The sequence below is a fragment of the Triturus cristatus genome, chromosome 1_2 (assembly GCF_964204655.1).
Source record: "Triturus cristatus chromosome 1_2, aTriCri1.1, whole genome shotgun sequence".
NCBI lineage: Eukaryota > Metazoa > Chordata > Amphibia > Caudata > Salamandridae > Triturus > Triturus cristatus.
The window spans coordinates 126,643,343-126,664,551 of record NC_140580.1 but is presented as its reverse complement, the minus strand read 5'-3'; the positions used below and the strand labels follow the sequence as shown (position 1 = coordinate 126,664,551).

The 21,209-nt window shown below is 47.1% G+C and overlaps 1 pseudogene across 1 annotated transcript in view; it reads left to right on the top strand.

Annotated features, from left to right (window-relative positions):
• Positions 1–1,357: 1,357 nt before the first annotated feature.
• LOC146866938 (lysine-specific demethylase 5B-like) overlaps positions 1,358–21,209 on the top strand; it is a 532,890-nt pseudogene continuing 513,038 nt past the window's right edge. The window contains exon 1 of the transcript XR_014966714.1: positions 1,358–1,502. The product of XR_014966714.1 is annotated as a lysine-specific demethylase 5B-like (transcript). The remainder of the gene's footprint in view (positions 1,503–21,209) is intronic.

Here is a 21,209-nt window from a genome sequence, read left to right as displayed (position 1 = left end):
AGACCCACGAGTTGAAGATAGAGTATTAGATATTCTAGATCCGTGGGCAATAGAGTCACCAAATGAACAGGTCTGCTGATCAGTGCTTAAAATTATGCTGTATTTTTGTTTGTATTTGACGAGGAAATAAGGCCACTTTTTTGGCCTTCATTGGATATGTTTTGCCTCAAGACATATGCAATGTCGCAAGTTGGTCATCGCTGCACACATTCCCTAAACATCACTGCATTAATGTTTGGTCACGAGGCCTCAGTTGGGGGTGATAATATTGAAAACAAGAGCTACTGTTGGCTCCTCACAATAACTGCCTCAAGGTGAGCAACACTGCTTTGAATGTACTTCATGTAAATCCAAAATACTTTTACAGCTGGAGTACCTTCTATATTTGCACAACACCCTCCCAAGTGAAGAGAAGTGATAGTTTGTTTTTTAAATATGTATTCTTAACCCTGAAACCTCACACATTGTACGAGTAAGACAAAAATACTGGCTAAAAACGTCACCTACACTGGTCGGTTAAAATGTAGCATGAGTCGTATTGACTGCCTAATTTCTAGGCATGGGTAGTAAATTCCGTTCCGCTCGCGAAATTTGCGTAATTTGGGTAATTTCGCGTTCCGCGGAGAACGCGGAATTGCCCAAAATTCTGCGTTCCGCGGCTTCGCGGAATTTTTTGCTTGTTCGCGTTCTCAAAATGTATGTTGGCGAGATATTACCCCCCGAGCACGCAAACCGCGTTCGCGAACAGGAAAAAAGCATCACGAACAAGCAATTCCGCGTGTTCGCGGAGATTTTTTATTGTTTGGCGGAGCTTTGCGTAGCACGACTACGCAAATTCCCGTCACCCTTACTAATTTCACACCCATGGTGAGGTGTTGCACAGCATATGAATCTAGTTTTGTCATGCTTCAGAAACTAAACATTATCTGCTATAACACATCAAGGAAGAGTACAAATATCAAACAGTGGAACCCATATGCAAGACAATGGTTGGATCTAGATCGGCATTTTATAAGAAACTGTACTTAGTTTCTTTCATTGACTCGTGTGAACGTTGTAACTGAGTATTGTTGTTTGCTTATTGGAGCTTGTGGCCTTCTATTTGTATTTATTGTAAATTCTGAAAACTGTAGTGAGGAATATATTTGACTATGGGATTTATATCTTCAGGTTAATAAAAATGTAATCCATGTTGGCTGTGATGTACTCAACATAATTAAATGTAAAAAAAAAAGTCTAATTGCAGTTTTTTTGCGCATATGATATATTTTCAGATTGGAGCAAGATAGATTTTGTATGCAAACGAAAGTGGTTTTTGTAATAAAGGTTCACAAACAGTATGATGTTTTTAAGCGGTATGCATCTTATTTGTTTCAGGTATCAGTATACTGTTGATGACCTCTACCCAATGATGAATTCATTAAAGCTGCGAGCAGAGTCTTACAATCAATGGGCTTCAGTGGTGAAAGAAGCTTTGGAAGTGAAATGCGCCAATAAAAAAAGTGAGTTACTAAACTACACTTTTTATCGTATGCATCTTTATATTAGTACAATACTGTGAGAAGTTGGCCTGATGTATGATGTCACTAGTTCTAGTGTACACCTTATATCAGTCCAAATACCCTTATGGTGATTGGTTGTAAAGTCAACCTTCTAGACCAGCTATCCTAGTGGTAGCATGGACAAGAGCAGTCTTAGGCTAAACTCTGAATGGCATGTGAAGCCAGCTGTGATACCATATATAATCCCTTGAATACCAAATGAAAGGACACCACAACAGATATATATATAAAATAAAGTGTATTTATTCTAGTCAAACCCTCAGCACTCTTTATGAGATTAGAGGTAAGTACAACACAGTCTTATTTAAGCATACATTAAGTCACACAGGTAAGTAATACAGTTAGGCCCTAGGGGCCACGCAAACCATATACTAAGTAAGTGGTATAAGGACCACTGTCACGGAAATAGAATAGGCCTAGGCCTAGGGAATCGCTGGGGCTACACTACACTAGCGTTAGTTAGGGAGTGGGAGGCCCACGGGATTCGTGTGCAGAGTGGAAACACTCACGCGTAATGCATAAAAGTCAATAGCAATAGTACAGTTTAGAAAACGGTAGATTTAGGACACTTCCGGAGTAGCTAGGAAGTTGAGACTTGAAAACTAGACACTAGGATAGTCACTATCCTGATGAGCACCGGAGTACCCAAGTTACCTAGCCCACAGGCTGCGGGTGCATAGGGGTGAAGATGCGTCGTTTTCGTCGTCGACTCCTATGGATGCCTGAAGAAAGATGCTGACAGGCAGTCAGTGAAGAGTGTCCGGTGGATCCCAAGGCTGGGATCAAGAAGAGAGGAAACCTGCAAGCAGAAGGGACAGAGTCAAGGTCACTAGCCAGTGACCACGTGGAACCAGGAAGGAACCAGGCGATGTCGTGAAGATTGCAGGTGAAGGTGAAGCTTGTCGCTGCAGCCAGGAGGACCAGGAAGCGTCGAGGACGACCAGGACCAGGAGGCGAGCTGTCCCACGAAGGCTCTTGCTGTCGGCAGCGTCGAAGTTGGACTAGGACTCACCAAGCCTTGGCAAGCGGAACCCACGAAGAACGGAGGACTTGCTTCTGGTGCAGACCAGGAAGGTCTGGGGTGCTTCTTCTTTGCAGAGAAGCGGGAGCCAGTCTGGAGGAGCCAAACCAGCGCAGAAGATTTCAGGGTGCGTCGTCACAAAGGCCACTAGCCAGCGGGCAAGCAACCGGACAGACGCGGCAAGCAGGAAAATGCTGAAGGGCCCCACGCAGGACTCGTGGAGTGTGGGGGGCTGATCTTCGGTGCAGATGGTGCTTGGGGTTGGGGCTTCTCAATCCCCGGTGCACAACTTCGAGGGTACCTCAGAAGCTGCGCTTTAAGTTACTAGCCACTTTTCCCAGGTAGCCGGTCCCACGTCGCTCGTCGCCTCCACGGATCTCAGCTTTGCTGTGGATGTGGATCAGGGTCGGAGAAGTCTGGAAGTCAAGGCTCTGGTCGGGCTCTGCAGTCGGTTCCTCGTAGAACGTGGGCAAAGCAAAGGGTAGTCTCTTGATGGTGCCTGTTTGCACAGGGTAGCCACTCCTTGGCTACAAGGGAGATTCTTCAGTCTTCTTCTTTCGTCGAATGTCGAAGGTCCAGAGTTTCTGTTCAGTTTTGCAGGTTCAGGATAATCTAAAGTCTTGAGGCCCAACTCCCACTCTTATACTAATCTGGGGGGCTGGGATACCTGCTAGGTCACGCCTTATGGGTGGGACCTGGGAGGGGGTGGTTACACCCACTTCCCTTTGTCCAGTTTCGCGCCAGAGCTGGGGCTGGAGTGCCCCAGCGCCGGTTTGAACTGGACTATGCAAGGAACACCTTGTGTGCCCCAGGCATGTCTCATTCCTTTCAGCCCACCCTGCCCCAATACACTAAAGGCTGTCTGGGGAGGTGCTAGCACCTCCCCAAGCAGGAAACCTATTGTCCAGGCCTCCCTGGCTGGGATCACTCCCAGCTGCAGGAGGTCAGACTTGTGTCGTGGCAGCAGCATCCATTTTGTGATGCTGAGGCTTTGGTCAGAGGCTAACAGTTGAAGTATGATTTTAACATGTCTTTCCCTCTAGAAGGGGGGAATAATATTCTCATGTCCAGAAAGGGCATGGGGGTATTATTCCACAGTGTTAGACACCTTACACGACATGTTTCGATAAAGCCAAACCATAGTTACCATAACCGTCTAAGATTATAAGGCACTTTAAGAGTATATGGTAGGCTATATCATAGAACAGCTATAAGGACAAGGTTCCGGAAGCTGCAGACAGGCTCAGCTCATGCTAGAGCACCATCTCACATGTTACCAAGCACTCTGCCTCCAGGATTGTCAAGGCCTGCCATAGGAGTGACTGATAGGTACACATGTGTCTATATGTAAGTTAGGTATAGGAATACTACACCTAAGCAAGGGGTGATTACACGACCTTGCCCCAGCTGAGTGATCAGCCAGTTGTGTCAAAATGGAAGGCCAGGCCAGGGGTGGCCTAATACATGCTGCAGCCCCTGGTAGGCCTAGGGTACACCTATGCCCTGGGTACCTAGGGTACACTGTACAGGGGCCAATAAGGTGATCCTATCCAAATGGGTTATGCACCTAAAGTACATAGTATTAATTTAGAGAGAGAACAGCAGGGCTGTGGGTCTGATTAGCAGGCCCACAGCCACATCTAAGTCGAAAACCAGTAAAGCAAAAGCAAAAAGTGGGGGTGAACATAGAAAGCAGACCCTACTCTCCTACACAACCCCCCCCCCCCAAGCTTAGGGACATTAAACTAACCGTGACCAGTTGAGTCTTCATGTTCTAAGTGGAAATATCTGGAGAGTCCATCTGCATTGGCATGGTCAGTCCCAGGTCTATGTTCCACTGTAAAGTCCATCCCCTGTAGGGAAATGGACCACCTAAGAAGTTTGGGATTTTCACCCTTCATCTGATTTAGCCACAAGAGGGGCTTATGGTCTGTCTGAATCTTGAAGTGAGTGCCAAACAAGTATGGCCTCAGCTTCTTCAGGGCCCAAACCACAGCAAAGGCCTCCCTCTCAATAGCTGACCAACGTTTCTCTCTAGGGGTCAGCCTTCTACTTATAAAAGCAATGGGCTGGTCTTGACCATCTACATTCAGTTGTGAAAGAACAGCTCCCACACCTAACTCAGAAGCATCTGTCTGGACAATGAACTCTTTGGAGTAGTCTGGACTTTTCAGAATAGGTGCACTGCACATGGCCTGCTTCAGGTCATCAAATGCTTTTTGACAGCTTACTGTCCACTGAACTTTCTTTGGCATCTTCTTGGAGGTCAAGTCATTAAGTGGTGTCACTATGGACCCATAGTTCTTAACAAACTTTCTGTAGTACCCAGTCAGGCCCAAGAAAGCTCTGACCTGAGTCTGGGTAGTTGGAGGAGCCCAGTCCTTTATGGTCTGGATCTTGCTCTCCAATGGTTGAACCTGACCCCCACCAACTAGGTGGCCCAGGTATACAACCTTGCTCTGCCCTATCTGGCACTTAGTGGCCTTGATAGTGAGGCCTGCCTTTTGCAGGGCCTCTAAAACATTCCTCAGGTGGACCAGGTGATCCTCCCAGGTGGAGCTAAAGACAGCAATATCATCAAGATAAGCTGCACAATAATCATCCAACCCAGTAAGGACTTGATTCACCAACCTTTGGAAAGTGGCAGGTGCATTCTTCAAACCAAAGGGCATTACCACAGATTGATAATGTCCTCCTAGGGTCGAGAAAGCAGTTTTGGCCTTTGCACTCTCAGCTAGTCTGATTTGCCAGTAGCCTGCTGTTAGGTCAAATGTGCTCAAAAACTTAGCAGCTGCCAGTCTGTCAATGAGCTCATCTGCCCTAGGTATTGGGTGGGCATCTGTCCTAGTGACAGCATTGAGACCTCTGTAGTCCACGCAAAACCTCATCTCTCTCTTACCATCTTGGGTGTGAGGTTTTGGCACAAGAACTACAGGACTAGCCCAAGGGCTCTCTGAAGGTTCAATGACTCCCAGCTCCAACATCTTTTGTACCTCAACTTTTATGCAGTCCCTGACATGGTCGGGTTGCCTGTAGATTTTACTCTTCACAGGCAGACTGTCACCAGTGTCCACCTCATGGGTGCACCAGTTTGTCTGACTTGGGGTCAGAGAGAACATATGTCTGTAGGATTGCAGAACCTGTCTGCAGTCCTGTTGCTGATGGACAGTGAGGCTGTCAGAAAAGACCACACCATCAACTGAGCCATCATCAGGGTTCTGAGTCAACAGGTCTGGGAGAGGGTCACTCTCTTCCTCCTGCCCCTCATCTGTAGCCATGAGTAGCCCCATGTCTGCCCTGTCAACATATGCCTTCAATCTGTTGACATGAAGCACCCTGTGGGGGCTTCTGGGAGTCCCAAGGTCCACCAAGTAGGTGACTTCTCCCTTTTTCTCAACAATAGTGTGGGGTCCAGACCATTTGTCTTGGAGTGCTGCTGGGGCCACTGGCTCCAACACCCACACTTTCTGTCCTGGCTGGTAAACAGTCAGTACAGCCTTTTGGTCATGCCAAGCTTTTTGGAGTTCTTGGCTTGCCTCAAGGTTTTTAGAAGCCTTCTTCATATACTCTGCCATCCTGGAGCGGAGACCAAGTACATAATCCACTATGTCTAGTTTGGGTTGTCTGAGAGGTCTCTCCCATCCTTCCTTCACCAAACACAGGGGTCCTCTTACAGGATGCCCAAACAAAAGCTCAAAAGGGCTGTAGCCAACCCCCTTTTGTGGGACCTCTCTGTAAGCAAACAGAAGGCAGGGTAAAAGGATGTCCCATCTTCGCCTAAGCTTGTCTGGTAATCCTTTTATCATTCCCTTTAGGGTCTTGTTGAATCTCTCAACAAGCCCATTGCACTGTGGGTGATAGGGTGTGGTGAACTTCTAGTTAACACCACACTCCTTCCACATTGCAGTCAAGTATCCTGACATGAAGTTGGTACCTCTGTCAGAAATGACCTCCTTTGGAAAGCCCACTCTGGAGAATACTCCAAGCAGGGCCCTTGCCACAACAGGAGCTGTTGTGGTCCTCAGGGGAATTGCTTCTGGGTACCTGGTGGCATGGTCCACTATCACCAGTATGAATCTGTGCCCAGATGCTGTTTGTGGGTCCATTGGTCCTACAATATCTATGCCCACTCTTTCAAAGGGGACCCCCACCACAGGTAGTGGTATGAGGGGGGCCTTTGTGGTGCCACCTGATTTGCCACTGGCTTGGCAGGTGACACAGGAGCGACAAAACTCCTTAGTATCTTCTGACATATGGGGCCAGTGAAAGTGAGGGACAAGCCTGTCCCAAGTCTTGTTCTGGCCTAGATGTCCTGCAAGGGGAATATCATGGGCCAAGGTTAGAAGGAAGCCTCTGAACTTCAGTGGTATGACCAACCTCCTGGATGCACCAGGCTTGGGGTCTCTAGCCTCTGAATACAGTAGCCCTTCATCCCAATACACTCTATGGGTACCTTGAGCATTCCCTGCAGCCTCAGCAGCAGCCAGCTGTCTGAGGGGTTCAAGAGAGGGGCAGTCTAATTGAGCCTGCCTCAGAGCTGCCCTTGAAGGTCCCCCTGTCCCAAGAAACTCAACCTGATCAGGTTCAAGTTCTTCTAGGACAGTTCCTTCAGGGCTCTCAGAATCATCCTCCTGGGAGGGCTGATCCACCACCTGAGGCAGGGGGGAAGGCACAGCCTTAACCCTACTGCTCTTTCTCTTGGGTTGTGACTGGTCCATAGTTTCAGGATCCAGCACTTGTTCAGTGGTGCACTTTTTGGCCTGTGACCTGGTCACAGCAAGGACATGTGCATCTATCCCCAGCATTTCTGCATGGGTCCTATACTCCACTTCAGACCAAACTGAAGTTTCAAGATCATTGCCCAGTAAACACTCTACAGGAAGGTCTGAACTAACAACAACTTTCTTGAGGCCAGTTACCCCTCCCCAGGAGAAGTTAACAATAGCCACACTATGGGAGGTAGTGGCATTGCTAGCGTTGGTCACCAGGTAATTCTCACCTAGTATGATCTGTCCAGGGTCCACAAAAGCAGGTGTCACCATTGTGACACTAGCTCCAGTGTCCCTGTAGGCCTGAGCCATTCTTTGGTTGATAAAAGGTGTCTGTCTGTACTTGCCCAGGTTACTGGGGCCTACAGTAGAGGACAAAGCTAAGTCCCCATCACAGATTAGAACAGCCTGAGTAGGTACTATGACTAGGCCAGAATCCTCCTCAGTTCCCAGGGTTAACCCTACTACACCCTTTTGCTGGGAACCACCACTTACAGCTGAACTAGGGGGTACAGTTGCCTTAGGGGCAAAGGTGGCTGGGGGCTTATCCTTTTTGGTGCACTCACTAAACCAATGTGAGTTGGACTTACAATAGTTGCACCATGGTTTCTTTTGGCCATCTTTCTTTTTATCCTTTTTGGGACCACCCTCCCCCTGAGCCTTTTGGGGGCCTGGTGAAGACTTCTGGTCTGCCTTTTTCTGATCACCGCCCTGGTTCTGGTTTTTCTGCTTAACTCTAGTCCTGACCCATCTATCTGCCTTCTTTCCCAATTCTTGGGGAGAAGTCAGATCAGAATCAATCAGGTGTTGATGCAATAGCTGGTTTTGACAGTTGTTAAGTATTTGCTCTCTCATGATCAAATTATACAATCCTGTATAGTCCTTAACCTTACTTCCCATTAGCCAGCCTTCCAGAGCCTTAGTGGCACAATCTACAAAGTCAGTCCAGTCCTGAGTCTGTGTCTTCTGGGTATCCCTGAACAACAACCTGTATTGTTCAGTGGTTAGGCCAAACCCATCAATCAGAGCACTCTTCAGGACAGTGTAATTATCTGCATCCTCATCACTAACTGTGAGGAGCTTGTCTCTGCCTTTCTCAGAGAAGGAGAGCCACAAGATAGCTGCCCACTGACTTTGGGGTACCTGCTGTACTTTGCAAGCTCTCTCCAAAGCAGTTATCCATTTGTGGATGTCATCCCCACACTTGTAGGGAGGGACAATCTTGCTCAGGTTTCTATTATCATAGTGCCTGTCTCTATCCTTAGGGATATTGCTGCCACCAGTGGGTTCTGACCCACTCAACTTTTGTTCTCTAGCCAGAGCAAGCTTCTCTTTGGCAAGGGCAAGTTCTTCCCTCTGAATCCTCAGATTAGCTTCCCTCATTCTGGCTTCATGCTCCTTTCTCTCAGGGGAAGTCATTCCCCTGTGAGAGGAAGCATTAGAGATGTTAGAGACATGGGAGTGGATGGATTCCCTTGAAGGGGATCTGTCCCTCCTGCTTCTCTGTGTAAGCCTACTTGGGGGTCTATAAGGGGGGACCCCATGCAAACTCCCATGTAAGGTTAGGTTAGCCTGGCTAAGTCTTCCTACTTGGCCCTGGCTGTCTACCTCTTCATCTGAAGTCTCCTCTGACTCCTCTGTGGTGGGTAGACCCTGCTCTGTACCTAGGGTACCTGCCTGAGATGCCCTAAGAATGTCATACTCCTCTAGGAGTTGTCTTAACTGAAGGAGGGTAGGGTTTGCACCCTGTTTTATTCCTCTGGAGGTACACAAGTGTCTCATCTCCTGGAATGTTAAGGTATCATATCTAGAGGGGGTCTTTTGCAGACCTGATCCTCCTGAGGGAGCATCTACTTGATCTCCTCTCAGAGACATGATCTAGTGAGGGTGTGGTGTGTGCACCTACCTACACTAGTTGTATCTACTAAACCTCTCTAGTAGTTGTAGTCAGGGTGTGTTATTCCCTTCAACCTACAACTACAAAGTCCAGTAGGACTTAAGTATTATAATCTATGTTATATGTACCTAGACAATATCTGTGTGATCTTTCAATTTAGTATCTCAAGATTACAATGGTATTACAACAGCAAGCTCAGATCCCAACCGCTGCTCACCAATGTGAGAAGTTGGCCTGATGTATGATGTCACTAGTTCTAGTGTACACCTTATATCAGTCCAAATACCCTTATGGTGATTGGTTGTAAAGTCAACCTTATAGACCAGCTATCCTAGTGGTAGCATGGACAAGAGCAGTCTTAGGCTAAACTCTGAATGGCATGTGAAGCCAGCTGTGATACCATATATAATCCCTTGAATACCAAATGAAAGGACACCACAACAGATATATATATAAAATAAAGTGTATTTATTCTAGTCAAACCCTCAGCACTCTTTATGAGATTAGAGGTAAGTACAACACAGTCTTATTTAAGCATACATTAAGTCACACAGGTAAGTAATACAGTTAGGCCCTAGGGGCCACGCAAACCATATACTAAGTAAGTGGTATAAGGACCACTGTCACGGAAATAGAATAGGCCTAGGCCTAGGGAATCGCTGGGGCTACACTACACTAGCGTTAGTTAGGGAGTGGGAGGCCCACGGGATTCGTGTGCAGAGTGGAAACACTCACGCGTAATGCGTAAAAGTCAATAGCAATAGTACAGTTTAGAAAACGGTAGATTTAGGACACTTCCGGAGTAGCTAGGAAGTTGAGACTTGAAAACTAGACACTAGGATAGTCACTATCCTGATGAGCACCGGAGTACCCAAGTTACCTAGCCCACAGGCTGCGGGTGCATAGGGGTGAAGATGCGTCGTTTTCGTCGTCGACTCCTATGGATGCCTGAAGAAAGATGCTGACAGGCAGTCAGTGAAGAGTGTCCGGTGGATCCCAAGGCTGAGATCAAGAAGAGAGGAAACCTGCAAGCAGAAGGGACAGAGTCAAGGTCACTAGCCAGTGACCACGTGGAACCAGGAAGGAACCAGGCGATGTCGTGAAGATTGCAGGTGAAGGTGAAGCTTGTCGCTGCAGCCAGGAGGACCAGGAAGCGTCGAGGACGACCAGGACCAGGAGGCGAGCTGTCCCACGAAGGCTCTTGCTTTTGGCGGCGTCGAAGTTGGACTAGGACTCACCAAGCCTTGGCAAGCGGAACCCACGAAGAACGGAGGACTTGCTTCTGGTGCAGACCAGGAAGGTCTGGGGTGCTTCTTCTTTGCAGAGAAGCGGGAGCCAGTCTGGAGGAGCCAAACCAGCGCAGAAGATTTCAGGGTGCGTCGTCACAAAGGCCACTAGCCAGCGGGCAAGCAACCGGACAGACGCGGCAAGCAGGAAAATGCTGAAGGGCCCCACGCAGGACTCGTGGAGTGTGGGGGGCTGATCTTCGGTGCAGATGATGCTTGGGGTTGGGGCTTCTCAATCCCCGGTGCACAACTTCGAGGGTACCTCAGAAGCTGCGCTTTAAGTTACTAGCCACTTTTCCCAGGTAGCCGGTCCCACGTCGCTCGTCGCCTCCACGGATCTCAGCTTTGCTGTGGATGTGGATCAGGGTCGGAGAAGTCTGGAAGTCAAGGCTCTGGTCGGGCTCTGCAGTCGGTTCCTCGTAGAACGTGGGCAAAGCAAAGGGTAGTCTCTTGATGGTGCCTGTTTGCACAGGGTAGCCACTCCTTGGCTACAAGGGAGATTCTTCAGTCTTCTTCTTTCGTCGAATGTCGAAGGTCCAGAGTTTCTGTTCAGTTTTGCAGGTTCAGGATAATCTAAAGTCTTGAGGCCCAACTCCCACTCTTATACTAATCTGGGGGGCTGGGATACCTGCTAGGTCACGCCTTATGGGTGGGACCTGGGAGGGGGTGGTTACACCCACTTCCCTTTGTCCAGTTTCGCGCCAGAGCTGGGGCTGGAGTGCCCCAGCGCCGGTTTGAACTGGACTATGCAAGGAACACCTTGTGTGCCCCAGGCATGTCTCATTCCTTTCAGCCCACCCTGCCCCAATACACTAAAGGCTGTCTGGGGAGGTGCTAGCACCTCCCCAAGCAGGAAACCTATTGTCCAGGCCTCCCTGGCTGGGATCACTCCCAGCTGCAGGAGGTCAGACTTGTGTCGTGGCAGCAGCATCCATTTTGTGATGCTGAGGCTTTGGTCAGAGGCTAACAGTTGAAGTATGATTTTAACATGTCTTTCCCTCTAGAAGGGGGGAATAATATTCTCATGTCCAGAAAGGGCATGGGGGTATTATTCCACAGTGTTAGACACCTTACACGACATGTTTCGATAAAGCCAAACCATAGTTACCATAACCGTCTAAGATTATAAGGCACTTTAAGAGTATATGGTAGGCTATATCATAGAACAGCTATAAGGACAAGGTTCCGGAAGCTGCAGACAGGCTCAGCTCATGCTAGAGCACCATCTCACATGTTACCAAGCACTCTGCCTCCAGGATTGTCAAGGCCTGCCATAGGAGTGACTGATAGGTACACATGTGTCTATATGTAAGTTAGGTATAGGAATACTACACCTAAGCAAGGGGTGATTACACGACCTTGCCCCAGCTGAGTGATCATCCAGTTGTGTCAAAATGGAAGGCCAGGCCAGGGGTGGCATAATACATGCTGCAGCCCCTGGTAGGCCTAGGGTACACCTATGCCCTGGGTACCTAGGGTACACTGTACAGGGGCCAATAAGGTGATCCTATCCAAATGGGTTATGCACCTAAAGTACATAGTATTAATTTAGAGAGAGAACAGCAGGGCTGTGGGTCTGATTAGCAGGCCCACAGCCACATCTAAGTCGAAAACCAGTAAAGCAAAAGCAAAAAGTGGGGGTGAACATAGAAAGCAGACCCTACTCTCCTACAAATACACAATGAGAAACTGCAGAACTGAGCAAGAAAACATACTCTGTTTCAGTTGCACAAATATACGCTTCGGAGCAAACTAGCAGTAGTTAGTAATACCTAAGTTAATAATACTAGTGTCATATAAATCACTCCTTCCTGGGCAAGTCTAGGAATTTGGGGTGGGCGTGGCTTGGGGTGGAGGAGTGAAGCAATTCAACAGGGCAAATGCAAGCCTAAGGCAGCCCACATGGCCTTCCTCTGCACAGGGAAATTAAATAACACTGTTGGTAAAGCTCTGTAATATAAATAATAGTTTTTCAGCATTGTATCTTTCATAGATTCACATACTTTACTCATTGTTAAACTGGGAGTCCCAGATCGATGACTGGAAGGAATGAATTATGTGAAATCTATGAAAGATACTATAGGTGGAGAATTAACACTAATATTAAATAGCTATTTTCTTTTCCAGCATTGTCTTTCAAGATTCACATGCTTGAAAATTACTAGTCAGGCAGGGTATCCTTGTTGGACATTATTAGCAGTACCTAATAAAGCACTTTATTAACATTGAAATCAGCAGTAGATCACAAATAGCCTATCTGCTTTCTTTTACGATGCAAAGACTTAACAATCAGGTGTATAGGCTGTGAGCTCTACTCCTTCACAGTCAGACTACTAGATTTTCTACCACACCTTAGTGTGAGAAATCCTCAGGGCTCTGCCCCATTTTGTCTCCGATTCAGCGATTTCAAATTTGAATATTCCTTACATAATTTGAGCCTCCCTTTAAGGTGCTGAAAGAACTTGGGTTATTAGTTGCGACAGAGTCCTTCACAAGTAATCGTATTGCAGTAATCCTATTACTGGAAAAGAAGTACTCCATTGTAGCACTTGACGTTTTCAGGGTAGTGAAGCAGAGCAGTCCAAGACCTACTCAATGGAGTTAGTGTGCTTTAGCAGTCCCACTTCGCTGGCATGCAACAGCACTCAATACATTATTGTCCAGTCAGTGCCTTTTTAAAAAAAGGAAAAGTGCTAATAAATGCTATACATTAAATTAAAAAAACTGCACATTAGACAGATGGAATTAACTTTGGTGGCATCCTACTAACTCATTACACACCTAGTGGGCCCCTGAACCTCATCATCACAATACTCCCCACCTATACCACATGTAACATCACAGTATAAAAGGGGTGATATTTTAAATAAGACCAGCCTACTGGCTTTGTCAGGGGGTTGCCACATTATTAAAATCATTTCTCACAAAAGACAAGAGCGACCCATATGTCCTTGCGAACTGGGTATTGCCCGTAAGCAGAGACCATGTTCACAAGGAACTCATTTTTCATAGAAAACAATTAGTTATTGCAGCAATTAATGTATCCTGCTTGACTCAAACAGAACAGACAGGTAAAGAAGGAAACCTTAGCTCAATAAGGTATACCAATTATTTCACAAGGTAAAACGTTAAAGCTCACAGAATTTTTTTTTTTAATAGTCCTCACGTCAGCCGAAGTGAGTGTTATTTATTTTGCAAAACAATATTTAACATACAAAAAGGCATAAAAAAATTTACTGTCTGTGTATTTACATCATATACATTTTTCACATTTGAAAGTGATATGTGAACCCCAGTGATGTGACCATAACCAGACTAGTGAAATATCAATGGTGATATTGGAGCACTTGTGGTGGTGGTTATTAGTAGATAAAAGAGGAGCCAATGCAATCCATTCTTCAGGGACAACTATGATTTGTTGGGGGCTCTCCCTTTTGAATAGTCGGCGAGGGTTTCGACCCCCTCGCGGTACGGGGTCTCTTCAGGACAGAGATTCTGGGGGCTAAAGATAGGACAAGGTTTTAGTGTTGATGAAGGGGACGTGGGAACGGTGGGCCAATGCTTGAACGTAAAACAGGTTTACCGAGCAGCACAATCAATGTGCCTGAAAGGCAGAAATCCTTCTTAATATATTCCAGGGTGCTTCTCAAAGCTGGTAATGACACTTAGTTCCTATCAATGACAAGGTGGAAGGAAATTTAACCACTGGCATAAATGCTTAAAGAGGTGCTTATATGAATAGGTGTAATAGTGCGCTATGGAATGGCTTACCCTTGAAATGAAAGCAGAGGCATGGCTTCACTGTAGCTCACAGTAACAGGGTTAGCTGTAGGTCCTACAGATAGGAAACTGAATTAGCCCAGTATCTAATTGCTGGTTATAAATGAGTGAATTTAAATTAACTATGTACTCACCAAAATTTAGTGTGAATAGTGACCCAAATGAGGGCAGCACTTCATAACCCACTTGAGGCCCGCTGTCCTTTATTAAACGGAACCATCAGGAAAGGTCAATTGTGAGGAGAAAATTCCTGTAATTAGAAGTAAAGGTTTTTTTAGAGCATTAAACAAGTATCATTGGATCGATGGAGAACTCACCTTACTAATTAGTTATTGGCATAGTAGCTGTTGTCCCGCTTCAATAATGTGAGGCAAGGAACGCGGTGCCGGATAGAACCGATGTCTGTCAGGGAAATGAAAGTAGTTATGAGGGTCACGGTTTAGAGGGGCAATATGCTGAAAATGCATAATCCATCAAAGTAACAGGGTGTGATGATTTACCTAATATGCAAGACGAAGGGTTGCTGGCAATGGTTGTAGCCAGACGAGGTCAGACGGCAGTCAATTATATCTGACGCCGATGCGCGTGCACGAAAAGCCAATGCCGAGCGACGCACCCGCTGTGTGCTCACTGGCAAGTGTAGTCTGGACTTCTGTAATGGCGGCGCCCATTTCAGAGTAAATAATACGGGTTAAGAAGCGGTGAGAATGAACGCATAAAGAGTAATTAATGCTTCATTCTGATCAATAAGAATCATCTCAGGGGCTAACCCTATGCAATAACACAGGGAGGAGTGTCAGGACTAATCACATTAAGAATTATATTAAAATCTGTGTAGCAAAAATGAGGGGTAAGGTTACAGTAGAGAATAATGGCATATAACATTGTCCTTTAGTAATCTAGTGGTTTTTACATTCAGAATAAATGTTGCTCAACCATTGAGCAGACGAGGGTTCTTGTACATCTGAAACTCCATGTATCAGAACACTTGAGATCTGATTGGAATCCAAATACATAGGACAGCATACTTTTTAGTTAACATATTCTAGAGATATTAACTTCAATGCATTGTTATAGGTGTAAGAAATAATACATATGTATTGCATATTCAGAATGAATAATGCATAAACACTAAGCAAAGTGATTTCTCTCACCCCAGGGAGCTCACATTGGAGGCAGACCTTTTGGTGGATTCCAGAGGGCCTGAAGAGGCATTGGGGAGTGATCCCAAGAAGAGTGGTTCAGGTATCTTCAAACCCAGTGTGTTGGAAGTGGCTCAGAGTAGACCAGCTAGGTCCTGTAATAGTGAGAGGGGTGTAGGGCCTCACGTCCTGTCTTTAAGGGGAAGGAGTGAGAATGGGTTATGTCCCGGTAGTGCCCAACCTCCGTCTCAGAGCCTGGATGGTTCTTTAAGGGAACACCAGGTGGGGAGCCTAGTCTGTCCTGAGGGGGTGCCCGTTGTGCGGGATCCCCTAGTGTCTGGTGAACTGGGAGGGTCTGTAAGCAGGCCTCCATCAGTTCTGGTGTCTGGCAGTGCCACTCCAGTTGGGAGGGTGCAGAAGTCCAGAGTGAGGGGTGAGAGGGGAAAAGAGTCCCCAGTGGAAGAACCAGTGGGTCAGGGGCCAGCCAGAAGGGCTGCGTCACCAGTGAATGACCGTGGTGACATCACTTCTGTCCTGGGGGATCTCCGTGCACTGTCAGATGGACAGGGGTCGGGAGATCTGCGCCAGGCAGACTGTCACACGACACATGAGTTATGTGTCACCCTCAGGGGGGGCATGCGTGCTTCCCGGGGAAGTCCTGGTGCGCCAGGCGAGTGTTCAACCGCATAGTGTCATCGGTTTTGAGGGAAGTGTTTGGTAGTGGGAGTTGAGGTTCTGGGGGTAGACTCGGGGTCCCCCAGGGTCAACAAAGCACTCTTGTTTCACCCTTAGTGGCACTAGGGCGACCGGTTGCAGAGTGCTGAGGCCCAATGTTATCCGGTTGGTGGCTGCTGCAAGCAGGCCACTGGGTTGTGGGAGCAAAGCTCCCGGACTTTAGCTCAGGGCAAATGGGGAAACAAATTAGCACCAAAGGTGCACCCTCAGCGACACTAGGGCGGCCAGGTGCTGTTTCTATGTCGTACGCCCTGTTGTTTTCAATTAAGAACCTCCGGTTTGTAAAGAGACAGCAGGCTTTTGGACGAAGGTCTTCTGGGTGCGACCACCACTTCGAGAGTTAAGTTGGGAAGTTAGGGGTTGTGAGAAAGTGCCATCTTTCTTGCATGGTATGCCCCTACTTTTTGCTGAATTGCTGAATGTACTTTGACTGAGTGTGCCCTGGACTCCTGCCAATCAGGTGCCCAGGGCCTATGTTCCTTCCCTAAAAACCTAAAACCCAAATTGGCAAGCCCTGGCCACATGTCAGCCCCTGGGAAATGGTACCCAGGGCCTTGTGACCAGGGAAGGCCTCTAAGGGCTGCAGCACTCATTGTGCCACCCTTAGAGGCCCTGTAACCTAACACACACATACTGCCCTTGCAGGCTGAGTGTCTGGGTACAGGACAAAACAAAGAGTCGACATGGCACTCATCCCTGTGTGCCATGCCCACCACCTACACTGCCCTGGCACACATCAGCCACCCCTCTAGCTGGGTGCCCTATGCCAGTGGTGTGGGCACAGGAGCAGGAGCCCTGTGCCCCTACAGTACCCAGGTCCATTCCTGGGCACTGTAAGTGCAGTGCTGCCATTTAAGAGTACATGGTGCTGAGAGCTCGTCAAACACAAACTCCACAGCACCATAATGGCAACACTGAAGACTGAGAAGTTTGGTATCAAACTTCTCAGCACATTAAACCCGCACTGATGCTAGTGTGGGATTTAATGTACCAAGCACCCCAGAGGGCATCTTAGAGATGCCCCCTGAAAACTAACCTATAATCCACGTCTGGTCTGAGAGGCTGCCTAGGCTGCCACACAGCAGACATGTTGCTGGACCCCTGGGTAGGAGAACCCTGCTCTCCAGGGCCTGCAACAATGCACATCCTGGGCGAGGTGCTAGATCTCCTCCCCCAAGATGGGCAGGGGGAAGCTTCAAAGGCATGCCACCTCTGTGAGCTTCCCCAGGCCACTGCAACCCCCCACTCTGGCGGGAAGCTTGGCCGGAAACCCCAATTAAGGACAGGGGATGTGCCAGCCTACCAACCCCACCCCTCAGGTGGGGGAGGCGAGGTGAAGCACATCTCCGGGCTCTCGCCATCTTGAAGATGGGGAGCCCTGCCCTGGACTAGGCTACTGCCCCCCCTCCCACAGGAGAGAGGCAGGATAGGGGGTGTACCCACCCCAGGACAGGGACCCATTGGTCCGTGCCCTTCACCTACCTGTAACGCCCCTAAATCTAGTATTTAGGGGCACCCTGAACCTTCCTTCCCCAGATTCCAGATTCCGAAATACAAAGAAGAGCAAGAAGAAAGAAGACCTGCCCTGCAGCTGCTAAGAAGAGGAAGACACCAACTGCAATGGCCCCAGCCCTACCGGCCTGTCGACCCTTGAACCTGCTCCTGCTCCATCCCGGCATCTCTTGTGGCCAGCAACCTCACAAACCCCGGAGGACCTGGCTACCATTTGGCTCTAAGCCCCTGGGACTCCCATGAGTAGAGGCTCTACTCAAAATCTGCTTCTAATCCCTGGCATCAGCCCGGAACCGCGAACCCTTCACACTCTGCACCCGCCAAGCCTGACCTGTGCCGGAGTGAACAAAGATCACGAGGACGACCCCACGGCGACTGTGACCCCGAGTCCGGCACCCAAGGACTTCCCTCGACGCTCCTGACGACGCCTGCAGCCTCAGAACCAGGTGCCCCCCCAACCGCGATCAGCAGAGGGTAAGATTTCCCGACAGCAAAAGGCACCCCGGCGCCCCGCGGCCCCCTGTGCCCAACTCTGGGGTACCTACCTATCATCCAACTTACCTCTCAAAGTGGTGGTGGCACCTGAAGAATCTTCGTCCCTGAGCTTGCAGTCTTTTTCTAAACCGGAGCTTTCCCATTGAAATCAATTGAGCGCCCGAAGGCTCAAAAGCACCCTGCACCCAGCCGCCCGAGTGGCCCTGGCAGTGTAACCTCTACACCTATCTACTTCCCCATTTGCCCTGAGCAAGTGACCAGGAGCCCAGCTCCCACAGCTCTGTGGCCTGCTAGTCAGTAGCCACCAACCAAGGCCCCCCTGCCTCCCATAGGATAACATTGGGTCTAACTCTCTCTGCACCCGGCCGCCACTGTGCCGCTGAGGGTGTAACAACTGTACCTACCTGACCCTGGGGGACCCCTGAGTCTATGCCCAGAACCTTAACTCTGCCAGTCGAGTACTTACCTTAAAGCCGATAACTCAATTTTCTCCTTAGGGTAACATTGACTGGTTTTTCCTGAAATTTCTTCTAAGTGTGGACTTTCCAAAACTTAAAATATTCTCCAAAAATCAGCCAAGTAACGAAAACGAAAATACTCACCTGCTATTAGGTGAGCTCCCAGTGCTGGATCTTGGTACCCAGCACTGACTCTGAAAAATATTCACAACCGTACTTACCAGTAACCCAATTTTCTTCCATAGGAAACCATTGACTGTTTTTCTGTGAAATGTCTTCTGTCAATTTCTGCAAACTTTAAATATTCTTTTAAAATCGTATAAATTGTGAAAACGTAATTACTTACCTGTTTTAGATAAAGGTCCCAGTACTGAGTCTAGGCACGCAGTACTGGATTACAAAAGTAACGAGAACATACTATACCTGCAACTTGAATTTTCTTCCATAGGGAATCATTGACTGTTTTTTCAATGAAATTAAGTGTCAACTTTTAAAATAGCAAAATATTGCCTAAAAATCATAACAGTAAATCGACTTTTATCACTTGTTTCTAAGATCTGTCCCAGGACTGAATCTAGGATCCAGTCCTGGAATCACAAAAGTAATCCTAAAAGTAATCTATTGCAAATAACTTGAAACTTCCATTGAACTCAATGCATTATTGTGTTTAAAATTGTGTTGCCTATTGCAACCACTTGTAACTTTCTGGAGGAAAACAGATTCTGTAGAAGGGTATTTGGGGCACAAATCTCATCACCCACCTTCATATGCCATAAAGAACTGAGCCTACACTATGTGGAGGATTTTATCAAATCTCGTCCTGCCTTATTTTGGTTAAAGTTATGGCGAAATCCTGCTGCAACTCTAACCCAACAAATCATTACAGATTGCCTTAGCTGTGATAGGGGTAAATACATACCTTGGCTTAGTGCTGTACATAAAAGCTTAGCCAGCATTCACTTAGAAGATACTTTTTTTCTTCCCTCCGCAGCCGAAAACATAAATTTAAAAGCAGCGAGGGGCGCACTATATGATCTATATCGTGAAGACAGAGAAAAGACCGAGCTTCGTAAGCCATCAATTATTAGATATATTCCTATCCTGAGGACATCAGGTAACAACTATCTTAAGCCACAAGAGTATCTAAGGAAAAACATAGGGAGATGGAATAGGAGCTTACTCTTCCGTCTTAGGGACAATAGCGTAAAATATCTACTCTGCTTTCCGATTGGTTTTAACAAAAATTTGGAGGAGACTTTTTGCCCATGTGGTGATGGTTGCAAACAAACAATGCCACACTTCTTGTTCTCTTGCAAATTTTATGTAAGGTACACAAAACAATATTTAATCCCGTATTTTAAGGCAAACGAGATGTCTAATCATAATTTGGCGTATCAAGAAATATTGCAATTGGGTTGCGAGGACATGATCTACCGTGTAAGCTCCTTACTACGAGCAGCGGTTAAATCTCGAGCCTCTATGAATGCCCCTTAAAACATGTTATTAATTTGTAATGTTTTTATCCGATTATGCTTATTTATGATGTGTCTATCTTGTACATAGTTGGATGTTATAAATTGCCTATTTGCACTATGATTAATGTTTACATTTTTGCGACCTTTGCACAGCAATGCTGGCGGCACTTGTATGGTCTAAATAAGGCAAACCTATCGCCCATTTGCACTTATCATCATAGCTACATACCGGGTTTATGCTACCCAATAGACTGTAATACATGTGATAAGCCCGTTTTCCACATAGTTGGATGTTTACAAATTGTCTATTTTGCACAGTGTTTAAAGCTTACATTTTGCGTTTTTGCACAGTAATGCTGCTGGTCTCTGTATGAATTATTGGTTAATTTATTCATTTTTAAATTGCATTTACAACTTGCATGTTGGCTCTATGATATTTAATTTTACAACTTTATTATCTGATCTTATTTTTAACTATTTTTATGCTTGAGAGAAGATTGTATGCTACATGTACATTAGCAGTGATGTTGTACTTTTATGGATATATATTATATCCGAATAAAGATAATTGAATTGAATTTGTAACTTTCTACAAAAGCCAAGTGCATATTGAAAAAGTATGTTCGAGGCATATGAGCTGCAGATTACACACTTTTGCATAGATCGGCATCTGGTGTTGGGCCCGGATGTTTGCAGTTTGTTTTTCCTCTTGGAAACTCTTTGGAAGTTACGAGGTCGGTGACTCCTCCTTTGGATTGTATTGCGCATGGGCTTCGGCTCCATCCTCAGACTGTTTTTTTCCGCCATCGGGCTCGGATGTAATCTTCGCGCTCCGGTTCCGAACATTTCCAGTTCAACGATCGAAGCGGAAACCTCACCTCACATCGCGGTATTGTTTCGATCGCGATCTCCTCAATCAACGCCCCTTCTCATCGACAAATCTTCGGTTCCAGTCGTCGACGGCGGCCTTCGGGCCTACGCAAGCTCCGGTCCCGGCTAAAGAACTCCATTCAAGAAGTGCCCTCGATGTGGGTCCAAATTCCCCCACACCGATCTTCATGAGGTATGCAACCTCTG